A 12,451-nucleotide genomic window follows, 5' to 3' on the forward strand; every position below is an offset into this window, starting at 1 on the left:
AATAGGAGAGAGCCAGAGCACCCAAGGAGAGATTCTACGCATGGAGACCTCCTTATTCGTTAAGAGTGCTTAGCAAGCCGTATCTTGAAAGATATGAACCGCGCGTTTTTGCGCAGTATGATGGCAGGAAAGGAAGTGATGTTGAGCACGTAAGTAAATTCATTGATACTATTGGTCCTTATGCGGTAGACGAGGACTTGTGCTTTTGGGAATTCTCGAAATCATTGTGTGACCGTGCCTACACTTGGTACATCGGTCTAAAACCAAGATCAATCCCAACCTGGGATGACATGGTGGATGTATTTTGCATTAAGTACTTCCACGGGGAAGAAATGGTGACACTTGCTACTTTGCAAGCTACCAAGCAAAGAAACGAAGAAGATTTAATGGAGTATATCAAGACATTCAGAGACATAGCACTTGATTGCTATGACCATTGTGAAAAGAAGACATTGGTGGAGATGTGTATGACAAATATGATAAGGGAATACCGAGTTGTCCTGGAAAACTTGGAAATCTCCCAATTTGCGTAGTTGTTACAAAAATCTAGAAAGACCGCTTATTTGATGAGACCAAGTTCTGACAAAAGAAACACCCCACAGGCTATGGCAGCATCCATCGGCGAAAGGAAGAGAAAAACTGATGGGAGGGAGCATGATACCCCTCCGTTGATATCGTGCACCCCAAAGGAGCTAGATGTGCTTTTGGACAGGTGGATAGCAGACGAAGTTTTTAAGCCTAATCAAGTTTCTAGAGAGCCCACAGAAGAAGAGCGGAGGGACCCACGCTTCTGCCGCTTGCACAATTATGTACAACATCCAATTGCAGAATGTTGGGTGCTCTGCAGACTGGTGCACCGCAGGATCAAAGAAGGAACCCTGGAGTTGTCGTAGCAAGAAGTTCAAAGGAATCCACTCCCAAATCACAAAGGGAAGGGTGTAGCAGTGGTAGTAATTTGTGCAGATCTAGGGGAAGACGAGGAGGAGAATCCAACCATGCTTACCGTAGCAATCACCACTTTACAGAGGAGTTCTAAGTTCAAAAATGTGTTTGACCAACTAGGCCTTATAGCAAAAGAGCAGAAGATAGCTACAGAGGCCCTAGTGAGCATTGCTTCTAGAGCAGGAGTGGAATGTTTGTCAGCAGAAGTTGCAGATGATAGAGCTCTCTTACAAGAATTAATTGAAATCACTTTCAGTAATGAGGATATGGAAGTGGGGTGCCTTGACCACAAGAGACCCTTTTACTTAGCTGCGTCCATAAATCAGATCCCTATCAAGAGGGCATTGGTGGACATAGGTGCCTTTGTGAACCTTGTTCCGTTAAGCACCCTGCAGGCGGCAGGAATCTTGGAAAGAAAGATCCAAGGGTGCTCAATGGAAGTAACTGGGTTAGGAGGAAGTGGTGAATATACCGCAGGCCACATTCAAATATGGTTAAAAGTGGGCCTTATAGCCTCTTTGGCTCAGTTCCATGTGGTAAAGATGAAAGTTTCATACCATGTGCTCTTAGGGAGGCCGTGGCTACACAAACACCGACTAGTGACGTCTACCAATCACTAGTACGTGAAAGGGAGGTTGAATGGCAAGATGATACGTATAGTGGCAAACCCATCACCATTCGAGCAAGCAGATGCTCATTTAGTAGAAACTATGTTTTATGACTAGTGGGCACCGTCCGGGGAAAGCTCGGTGTCAAAACCAAGAGGCACGTTTGTCGCCAGGTGGAAGAATATACGAGGTGACCCAGAGCCTGATCTGAGAGAATTAATCTCTCAAAAGAAGAAGAGAAAAGAAGCACCTGCTGTAGAGTCAGATGACACTTCACAATGCGTTAGGATCTGAGGACCTGACGACAAGATTGTGTATAAACTATGAAGGTGCATGGGGCCCATGAGTGAAACACAAGCGGGCCCTAGGTAAGAATGGCAGCACAAAAGCCTGGTGTGCTGTGTAGCTCAAGAAGGCTCAGAAGAAGAAAATCATGGAGGGAAAGACGAGGAGGTTACGGCAAAAAAACATGTACAGGTTATGGCAGAAGAGAAGTTATAGGAAGTCAACTTAAGATCCGACTCACAGGAACCAAGGCCCATCTCAATCAGTTCAAAGTTGTCAGAAAAGGAAAAGTCAGAGTTAATACAGTTGTTGAAGGAATACAAGGATGTCTTTGCGTGGAATTATAGTGAAATGCCAGGATTGGATCCTGGGCTAGTAGTGCATACGCTAAATATGGATCTAGAGGCTAGGCCAGGCCAGTTACCCAGCTTGCCAAAATATTCTACACTGAAATAGAAGAGTAAATAGTCAATGAGGTACAGAAGTTGTTGGTTACAAGATTCATCAAACCCATTCAACATCCACGTTGGTTATCCAACATAGTGCCAGTGAAGAAGAAGAACAGGCAAATAAGGTGCTGTGTAGATTTTAGAAATCTCAACAAAGTCTGCTCGAAAGACGAATTCCCTCTACCGAACATGGACTTACTAATAGATTCTGCGGCGGGAAGTGCCATATTTTCCTTCGTGGACGGGTTTAGTGGGTACAATCAGATTAGAATGGCGCCAAAGGACGTGAAAAATAGTGCTTTCAGAATGCCTATAGGCAACTTTTACTACACAGTAATGCCGTTTGGATTAAAGGACGCAGGTGCAACTTATCAAAGGACAATGATGGCTATATTCCATGACATGATGCATAGAGAATTAGAAGATTATGTGGATGACAACGTGGTAAAGTCAAGGAAGCGGGAAGAACATGTCCAAGTGTTGAGGAAGGTATTCGAAAGGTGTAGAGCTTTCAAGCTAAGAATGAATCCTCTCAAATATGTATTCGGAGTATCTTTAGGAAAATTCTTGGGTTTCCTAGTTCACAGCAGAGGAATAGACGTAGACCCGGCCAAAGTTACAGCCATAACAACTATGAAGCCTCTAGCCACAGTAAAAGAGTTAAAAACTTTTTGGGGAAGGTCTCATATATACAAAGATTCATCCCCAGACTAGCATCCATCACCTCTGCTTTCGGGAAACTGCTAAAAAAGGGGCAAAACTTTGAATGGGGGGAGGCGCAGCAGGTGGCCTTTAAGAGGCTACAACAAATCATGATGAATCTCCCTACCATACAAGCTCCAATCTGCAGGAAGCCACTGTTGTTATACTTAGCTGCCAACCAGTATGCCATAGATGTGTTGATTGCCCAAGAGAATGGGGATGGTGTAGAACAGCCAGTTTATTACATTAGCCGAACTCTAAAAGATGCAGAAACTCGCTACCTAAGGGCAGAGAGGTCGTGCTTGGCTATCGTGTATGCCTTGTAGAGGTTACATCATTATTTCCTGGCCTATGAACTATGGTTGATGACTAAGTCTCATGCCATCAAAGCCTTATTACAACAGCCAATTCTCTCGGGTAGAATATCCTAGTGGCTGCTACAATTGTCACAGAATGATTTGAAGGCAGGAATGCCCAAGGCGGTAAAGAGCTAGGCTATAGCAGATCTATCGGCTTAGTTCCCAAGAGAAGAAGAATTCCTGCTGGATGATGAAGTCGTAGGGAAATAGTTGTGGTAGAAGAAGTCGAAGAGCGGTGGGTAATGAAATTTGACGGGTCTTCTACTACCCAATCAGGGGGAGTGGGAGTAGTTTTGTACCATGAAGAAGACAAGGCTATGGCACTATCATCCAAACTGGAATTCCCCTATTCAAAAAACACGATAAAATATGAAGCCTACCTAACTAGGTTAGCCACAGCCCTTGAAATGAGAGTCAAACACTTAAGAGTAATAGGAGACTCGAACCTAGTAGTCTGCCAGACCAAAGGAAGCTTCTCTTTAAAGGCACCCAGCCTAGCCCTTTACAGAGCAATGGCCCAGAAGATGGAGGAAAGGTTTTTGACCTTTGAAATAAAGCACACTCCAAGAAGCGAAAATCAGTTTGTAGATGCACTGACCGCATTAGGTTCACAAACAATCTTGAAGGGGATAGCACCGGGATAAAAGTTAGCAAGAGGAAAGAATCTATTATCGAAATATTGAAAGAAAGGTTCTAGGAGGAACAGTGTAAAGAAGATTGGTGGAATCCCATAAGGGAGATCTTGATGGAGAAAGGAGAGCCTGTGGAATTAAAGGTACTAAAAGATTATGCCCTGGTAAGAGGAGAACTATACCGCAGGATGCCAGGTGGGGTCTTGTCTAGAGGTGTAGGATAAGAAGAGGCTTAGAGAAAGTTGAAGGAAGTGCACGACAAGACTTGCGGATCCTGTGGAGAGATCAGCCTTTACCGCAGACTCCAAAGGGCAGGCTTTTATTGGCCAAGTATGGAAAGAGACGTAGACCAAGTCCAAGTCCAATGCGAGACCTGCCAGCTTACAGCTAACAAAGAAGAAAGTTATGCTGTGTTCGTCAGCGAAGACTGGAGAAAACCATTTACCCAGTACTTAGCAGAAGGTATCCTACCACAAAAGCAAAGTGAGCGATACAAGCTTAAAAGGCTAGCAACACGTTACTTTCTGCACAATGGGGTCCTCTTCAAAAAATGGTATGATGGAGACCTACTGCGCTGTTTGGGTTTCGAGGAAGCAAAAAGTATGATAAAGGAAATGCACGTGGGAGAATGTGGGGAGCACTAAGGTAAGAAGAAGTTATATAGATGCCTGCTACAGATGGGCTACTACTGGTCTGCCATGAAAAGGGACATGGAAAAATTTGTAAAAAGATATCACAACTGCTAGGTACAAGCCAACTTGATTCACCCACCCACAGCACCTACACAGTATGGTTACCCTATGGCCATTCCATACTTGAGGGCTTGATTTGGTTGGACTAGTTAACCTACCATCGCGCGGATACATATGAATCTTGGTGGCTACGGAGTATTTCACTAAGTGGGCAGAGGTAGTGCCATTTTGCAAAGCCACGGGAGGAGCAATGGTAAACTTCATTAAGGAAAATATAATTGTAAGTTTCGGGGTGCCCCATAGAATTATCAACGACAATGGCACGCCATTTGTCAACGGTGACATGAGAAGGATGCTGGAATTTTACTAGGTTAAGTATCATCGATCATCACCTTACTACCCGCAAGGAAATGGGCAAGCAGAGGCGACAAACAAAACCCTCATAAAGATCATTTGTAAAATGAGCCAAGAATATAAGGTAGGATAGGCAATGCATCTACCAGACGCCCTTTGGGCCGATAGAAACTCGCCTATGTTAGCCACAAGATTCTCACCCTTCTCTCTGGTCTACGGAACAAAAGTTATGAGCCCAACAGAAATAATGACCCTTGCCCTATAGGTTATGCAAATGAAGGAAAAAGAAAAGGAGAAGGAGGTCTTTGCGGCATAAAGGTATAAGGACTTGGAAGGGCTTGACGAGAAGAGAGGAGAAGCTCAGGAACGCAGCCGCAGATATAGATGAAGGATGACAGAAGCTTACGGCAGGATGACTAAAGAAAGGGTATTCGTAGAAGGGCAACTCGTGTTGAAGGTGGCAGATTATGTCAGGTGAGACATGGCAGGACCATCTAAGTTTTCACTAAAATGGGAAGGACCCTTTGTGATAAAAGAGGCGCATCCCACTGAGTATTATCGCTTGACCCAGATAGATGGCAAAGACTTGATGCCCCATCAATGGAAAGTGGCTGAAATGTTATTATGCATAGAAGGAGGAAGAACGAGAGGTCACGAAATCACCCTTTTTCTTTTTGAAGAGTCTTATGTTTCTCTTTTTGTTTTCTTTTGTTTTCTCTTTTCTTTCAAGTGACTATGTCACAAAGCAAAGAATTGTAACATGCTTTCATGAAATATGCAATGAAAAGTTATGAAGCATTATAAAACATCCCATGTCATAACAGTAGCAAGAAAAAAAAGCAGTTACCAAGTGTAGCATTTTATAGTTATAAAACCCAAATTGTGGCAAACCTGCCAAATAAGTGATAAAAAAAAAAGAGGAAAAAAAGAGAGAAGGGAAATATAAGAAGTACTAGATAGAAAAGGAAGGGAACCACATCATCATTAGCGAAGTCCAAAAATAAGAGTCTGGTCAACCAAACTGCTGGAACCACCAAAATTGGAAACAAGGCGTTCATGACGACCCTCCAAGTCTGCCACCTCCTTCCTCAGGACCTCAAGGCGTGTGTCAATGGCATCAATGGCAGGCTGAACCTTCCTTATAAAAAAGGTATGAGCAATCTCATGAATGTGGTCCAAGATGAACTCTACAGCGAACCCCACACTAACAAGCTCCTAAATTACGACCCTCTACTGTAGGATCCTCTTGGTTGAAACAATGTCAACAAAATTATGCTTGATATCATTCATTACACTCCCTAGCAGCTTCAGAAAATGCTCTGGAATTCTCACATAAAGTCGTTGCGGCTGCTATAAATCACCACAAGGTGGGAAGCGCAATCCTCAAGTATACTAAAGCCATGAAAGTCGACATAGGGAGGCCCAGAACCCTAGAAATCTGCGGGATCGAGGTCATTAATCTCATGTTGGTCGAAGTGGGTGAAGAAGGCTGCAGCCTCACTCGCCGGATCTAGTATAGTGGCAGAATTGCTACCCACTTCAAATTGAGAAGGAATAGTGGGAAGCATACCTGGTAGAAGGTGTAAGGAGTGGAATAAGAATACACGAGGCAAGAAAATTGAAACTTACAGTGAATGGGTGATGAAGAGAAGAGGAAGAGAGGAACTCACCAGGGCTTGCGAGAATGGGGGTTGTAGGAATGGTAGAAACAGGTGCTATAAGTGAGGCTGAGGAAGTAGCTGTAGGCATATCTTTTTCTGCTGCAACCTCGGGCTCATCAAAGTTCTCTGCAATAAAAAAAATGGACATGCAAAATAAAGGGAGACTGCATCAGGGGGAGTAACACTGATATATATATATATATATATATATATATATATATATATAAAGGAGATAGAAAAAAAAAGAAAAAAAAGGGAGAAGAAGTTTGGCAACGTGTAGAAAAACATACCCATGAATTCAACCTCGTGTTCAGAATCTTCTTCTGCTTCTCCTTTAGATTTGGAAACCCTCTTTTTCTTGGCGGGTTCATCATCAAGATCATCAAGAACATCCTCAGACTCTTTAGAGGACAAGTTCACATTAGGACCACATGTGGTAGAACTAGGAATGGAGGAAGGGGTAACCACTAAGGAGGAGCCATCCTTCACGGCTGGGATAGAGATGTAAAAGGGTCACTAGTGGAGATAACAAGGGGCTTGATCGGAGAAACAGTCTCGGCCTGAACAGCAGCAGCAGGGATGGCCCCTTCTGGGGAAGTGGGTGTCGAAGCAGGAATCGGCATGGTCTTACTAACCCCTTCAACAGGAACTCCCTGTGGAGCGGCAGGAGTAGTAGAGGTCGTAGCAGGGAATACCACATCTGCCCTGTCGAAGAAACCCCCCATGGAAGTACCCATGGAGGCAGAAATCTCTTCAACCGTGGGGCAATACATAGAGATGGGTTCAGGCTCGGCCTGAAAAAACAAAAGATGAAGGTTAACGACATGTATAAAAAAAAAGGGTAAAAGAGATGAGGGAAGAAGGAGGCATACTTCAAATTCGGGCTCATTGAGCAGAATAGGATGGGTAGCAGTCGAGTCCTCCTTGTACTTTGACTGAAAAAAAGAATAAGAAGAAGAAGGAGACAAGCCAGCAGGAGCGCGGGGTTAGCCGCAAGAAGAATCCTATACAAGAATAATAAAGAATAAGGAAAATTAGGGATGACATACTCTTCACTCGATAGTGGTGGGTACTTAAGGAAGAAAAGTTTTCCATTTACTGCCCCGGGTCCTGCTGGAGGGAGGAGCATTAGTGGATGGCCGAAGAATGGCAGGCCTAGTCTTGCCTGCGGCGGAACACTTGCTGGAATGGGTGCGAATGGAAAGAGGAGTGGTGCTCTCTAATACAATGTTACTCATAGGAGGGAGGTCGCTTTCAAAAGGAACAATATCTGAGCAAGTCTTAGAGGAATCATCACCTACCTTCTTCTTTGCAGACTTGGATTTGGTGGAACCTTTCTTCGCTAGCACAGGGACATTAGTCACTTTCACTCTCTTCTTCCAGCCTACGCGGTAATCGCCAGCATGCCAATGCCACCCTTTTTCCTTCTTGACCCATTTGAATATGGCAGAACGACTTTTTTTCCTAGCATAAGCTAGCACAGATGCAGAAGGCAAAAGCAAGCGGGGATTGGCAAAGACAACGGTGCCAAGCCCATCAGGAGGGATGAGGGAAAATCCGCAACTACCCAATAACTCCTTCTCAAAAGAAGTCATCACTGCCTGCCAGTACCCGTGCATAGCAGCAATGCAAATGCCTTTCCTTTGAGAGCTTGGAATAGTAACTGCGGTGAAGCGCTGACTCCAAAACTTGAAAGCAGTATGCTGCAGGAACGGTCGGACAAGTGGGAGACTCCGTAAGAAAAGAGAAATCATTAGGAATGTCCTGATCTAGTAAATTGCCTCCTCACCCGATTAGCAGGATAATGTACAAAACTAACCCTTTCATTAGCCAAATAAAGCAACCACCCAGCATTGGTGGCTACCAAGTACGTTATGCCCCTCTCCTTAAAGCTAGTCAGCGGGGTGGTAGTGCCAACAACATCGACAAACGTACCCATAACAGAATCCATACATGTAGAACTTGTACCTAAATTCCTATACGCCTTCCAAGAAAACCCAACTCCTTTATCAAAGAATTTAACAACAGGATGTTTAATCGGGTTTGAACCAGCCCAACGAAAAGCTAAAGGACAATCGAAATCAAACTTGCCACAGAAGTCCGTAATGACCTTTGGACACGAACTATACTTCTCCTTGGCAAACCGGACGAGCCTACACTTTGCCAGATGCTTGGCGCAAGGTTCATACAACACATGCTGCAAAATGGTACTGTGAACAGAAGTGGCGATTAAGTGACAAGAACCTGCTTGACTTTCGTCACTCTGCAGGATATCTAATTGGACATATAGATGCCCCAAAAACATGGGTGCTAGCAGTGGACTCACCCCAACAGAAATCTAAATGGCCAACTAAAAGTACAGAGGCTTCACATCGTAGTGGGGGTGGGAATCAAAAACAAAACTTACATAACCAGAATGTGACAAAGGCTGCACAGCTAGCAGCGATAGAAAGCTTTGAAGGAGAACCAATCCAAAACGATAACTTGGCGTTACCACTCATCCTTTTCTTCAATTCAGTCTCCACGACCTTTTCTTCCGGAGAAAGCTCAAGAGTGGCAGGATCGACATTGCCAAGAATGGGCAGAAGCAACTGATTTGCCACGTCCTCCAAGGTCACTGTGATCTCATCGCAAGAGAGAAAGAAGGTGTGGATGGTGGTGCACCACTGATGGACTAAGTGGCGGAGGTTGAATAAGTCCCTGAAATTAGCCAAACAATGGGATAGAACGATGGCCTTCAACACACCGGCCAGCTGTAGTAAATCCATGAAGCCTGTATCAGACAACTCTTTATCTACCCACTTCTTCCAACCCGAGGCAACGCCGAACCTAAATTCGAAATGGATGGGTAGAGGGAGTGAAATGCCTTGGCAGATAGAGAGATTGAAAATCGAAGAGGCTAATGGAGCCCAAGAAAAGTTAGAATTACACCAACAAAGGGCGAGCCACACATGGCCCGGTGGCGGCGACGCATAATCACCAAAAACCTTAGGGAAATGGCCGTGAACATCATACCAAAGATCTATAAGGGGGGGGGCACACTCACTGTTGGGGTCGCGCTATTCTACTTCCTCATCAGAATGGTTCGATTCAGAATAGACGGCCTCTTCACCCATTTCACGCGCGACAGGATCATCAATGACCTCTTTCCCCTTACGGCGAGAAGAGGTTTGACCTTTCGTCGGTGTCATGGAGTATTGGTTGATCGAAGAGGATAGTTTGTGATAGTCGGGAAGAAGGACACAGAGAATAATAGAGAAGGGAAAGGCCCAGACACCACCAGCCTGTACCCAGCCAATATAGGAAGTGGTGGGTCACGGGTCGGAGGTAAGAGGGCATGGTTTGGCGGTGGGGAGGGGAAAAATCTATTTTCGTGTTTCCTACTCAGGCTCTCTTAGAGGCAGTGTCTTGCTAGGATGACATACCACCCAAAAGAGGCAAAGCTGAGCTGGAATGCCATGAGGAACAGAGTGAAAGAGAGTATTTACACCGTGACAGGTAAGAGTACCACGGCAAGCAAACAAACAAAATAGTCTTCTTTGTCTAGTGAGGTGGAGTGGCGCGGCTTGCACAGGTGAGTGGCACTGGTTGGGCAATTGAACAATCAGTAATGGTTGGCAAGAACACCCACACCAGACAAAAGCGGTTAGGGGCTAAAATGGTAAAAGCTAGTCACGGTAGGCATTATATAAGGAGCCCTTGCTATGCACGACGGGGGCCAAGAACCACCTCTGGGGAGAGAATCGAGAGAACTAAGAGAAAATATCGAAAGATAAAAGGAAGGAAGGAAAGAATTAGAGGGAATAGAAAGAAAAGATAAAACGGAGAGAACAAAGTGGCAGGCATGCACCAAATAGGTTAATTCTCCTCTCCCTTTCCAACCCGTGTTCTCTAATCATGGCAAAGGACCTTTCAAACACAAGTCATTCAGGCCCGCCCCTTCAGAGCAGTTAATTTCTCCTTCAGAGAGATTAGTCGTGTTGAAGAGATGGTTTCCCTTTCTTGAGTTAAACTCAGTAACGTAACTTGATATGGCAGACTGACCCTTGTTTTCTTTTAATAAGCTTATTGCTATTTGTTCTACACTTACTCTTTGTGGCTATTTCATAAAACAAGTATTCATTATCAAAGCCCATTGCTTACCTTTGTCTGAATAGCAAAAGAATTTACATTATTGTCTTTATTGTATCTGCCTGCCGTAGCTATTATAACAATTCTGCCTGTCATGGGCATGTGATAAAAGACTCAGCAAGCAGGGCATCATTTGCGCACAAGCCAGACCAAGGAGGGTTGCTATTGGGCTGGTCCCAACTTCCTGATCCAGAAAACTTTGAGTCTAGTGTAACAGGAGGCGGCCCAACCCAACATTTGCAAAAAAGGCCCACACAATCTTTAACATAATAAAAAAAATACACAACCTTTAGAAAATATATATAATTTTATAAAAATTTAGGCCTTTAATCATTGGAAGTGGGGTCATTTTTCATAAGGGGAATTTTTCTTTTTTGGGTGGGGCCTTTGGCCTAGGCCTAACTTGCCTTGGCAGCTAGGCCTTGGGCTGGCTCTTGCAGAAGCTTATCAGGCATATACTTGGAAATCTTCAAATCCACTCCAATAGTTGTAGAGCATGTGGTAGATGTCAGATCCTTCAATGGCACTTCCATTTTTACTACTCTGAGGGATCGAGGATGAGAACCCATTTTCTCATCTTTCAATGAGTCTCGTATCAAAGAAATTCTTTGGGAGTTCTATGCAAACCTCAAAAGTTCCAAAGAATGTGTGAAATGCTATGTTAGGGGTCTTCACTTCAAACTCACTACCCGGGATCAAATATCACCAATATCACCTCTAGTCCTTGGATTGACACACAATCATATGCAAGTTGTTGAACTCTGGGATTAGAAACTGTAGCAAGATTATTGGGGGCTCATTATCATCCTGGAGTCTCATTTATGACTACTGGTAGGTTTTCTATTGAAAATAGAGGTAATCTAAATATTTTGGGTGCCAACTTTTACCCAATTGAACACCTCACCTCTATTAGCAATTGTCATGCTCGCTTTCTTTATGATCTTCTCAAAGGCAACACGATTGACGTTTACTATCACATCTATCACTACATTCGTTAGTATAGTTCTTGAAAGTCATCTAGAAATGGTCTTCCATTCCCTTCTTTTGTGATGAAGATTTGTGATCATTTCAGTGTTCCTTGGCCTAAGTCATATACTTCCTTATATAGGTTTGGCCCCATAAATTCATCAACTCTTGCTTGTATTCGTGCGCAAATTGAGCAAGGCGCCGCCAAAGAAAAGGGTCCTCTAGAGAAAAAGGAACATATAGTCAATATTCTTCTCCTAGATCCGGTGGTGTTGATGTAGACCTTAATGAAGAGATTGAACATATGGTTGAAGAAGGGGCTCCACCTCCGTTCGGGGTGTCCGACATTCAAGATATACTTGAAGAACTCTCTCTCCAAGTTGCTTTTGGTTTCTCTCAAATTGACTCTTAGTTCTAAGATGTCTATGCTCGTTTTGATGGTCTAGACCATGGTTTTGAATTCCGTGTCATTCTGGCCAGAATGGCCATAATGTTTGGTTTCGATGTGTAATTCGGTGCTTGTAACCCCTCTATTCTATCTTGCTTTTAATTTCAGCCTATTTTCGCCTAAATCGGTATATCAGCCAAAACACTTGTTCCAGACTAAAATTATAACAAAGTGAGAGAGTGAAAAATAAGGATTTCATAAAAAAAAAAGGAAGAGAGATGG

The sequence above is a fragment of the Castanea sativa genome, chromosome 12, assembly GCF_040712315.1.
Source record: "Castanea sativa cultivar Marrone di Chiusa Pesio chromosome 12, ASM4071231v1".
In the NCBI taxonomy this organism is placed as follows: Eukaryota; Viridiplantae; Streptophyta; class Magnoliopsida; order Fagales; family Fagaceae; genus Castanea; species Castanea sativa.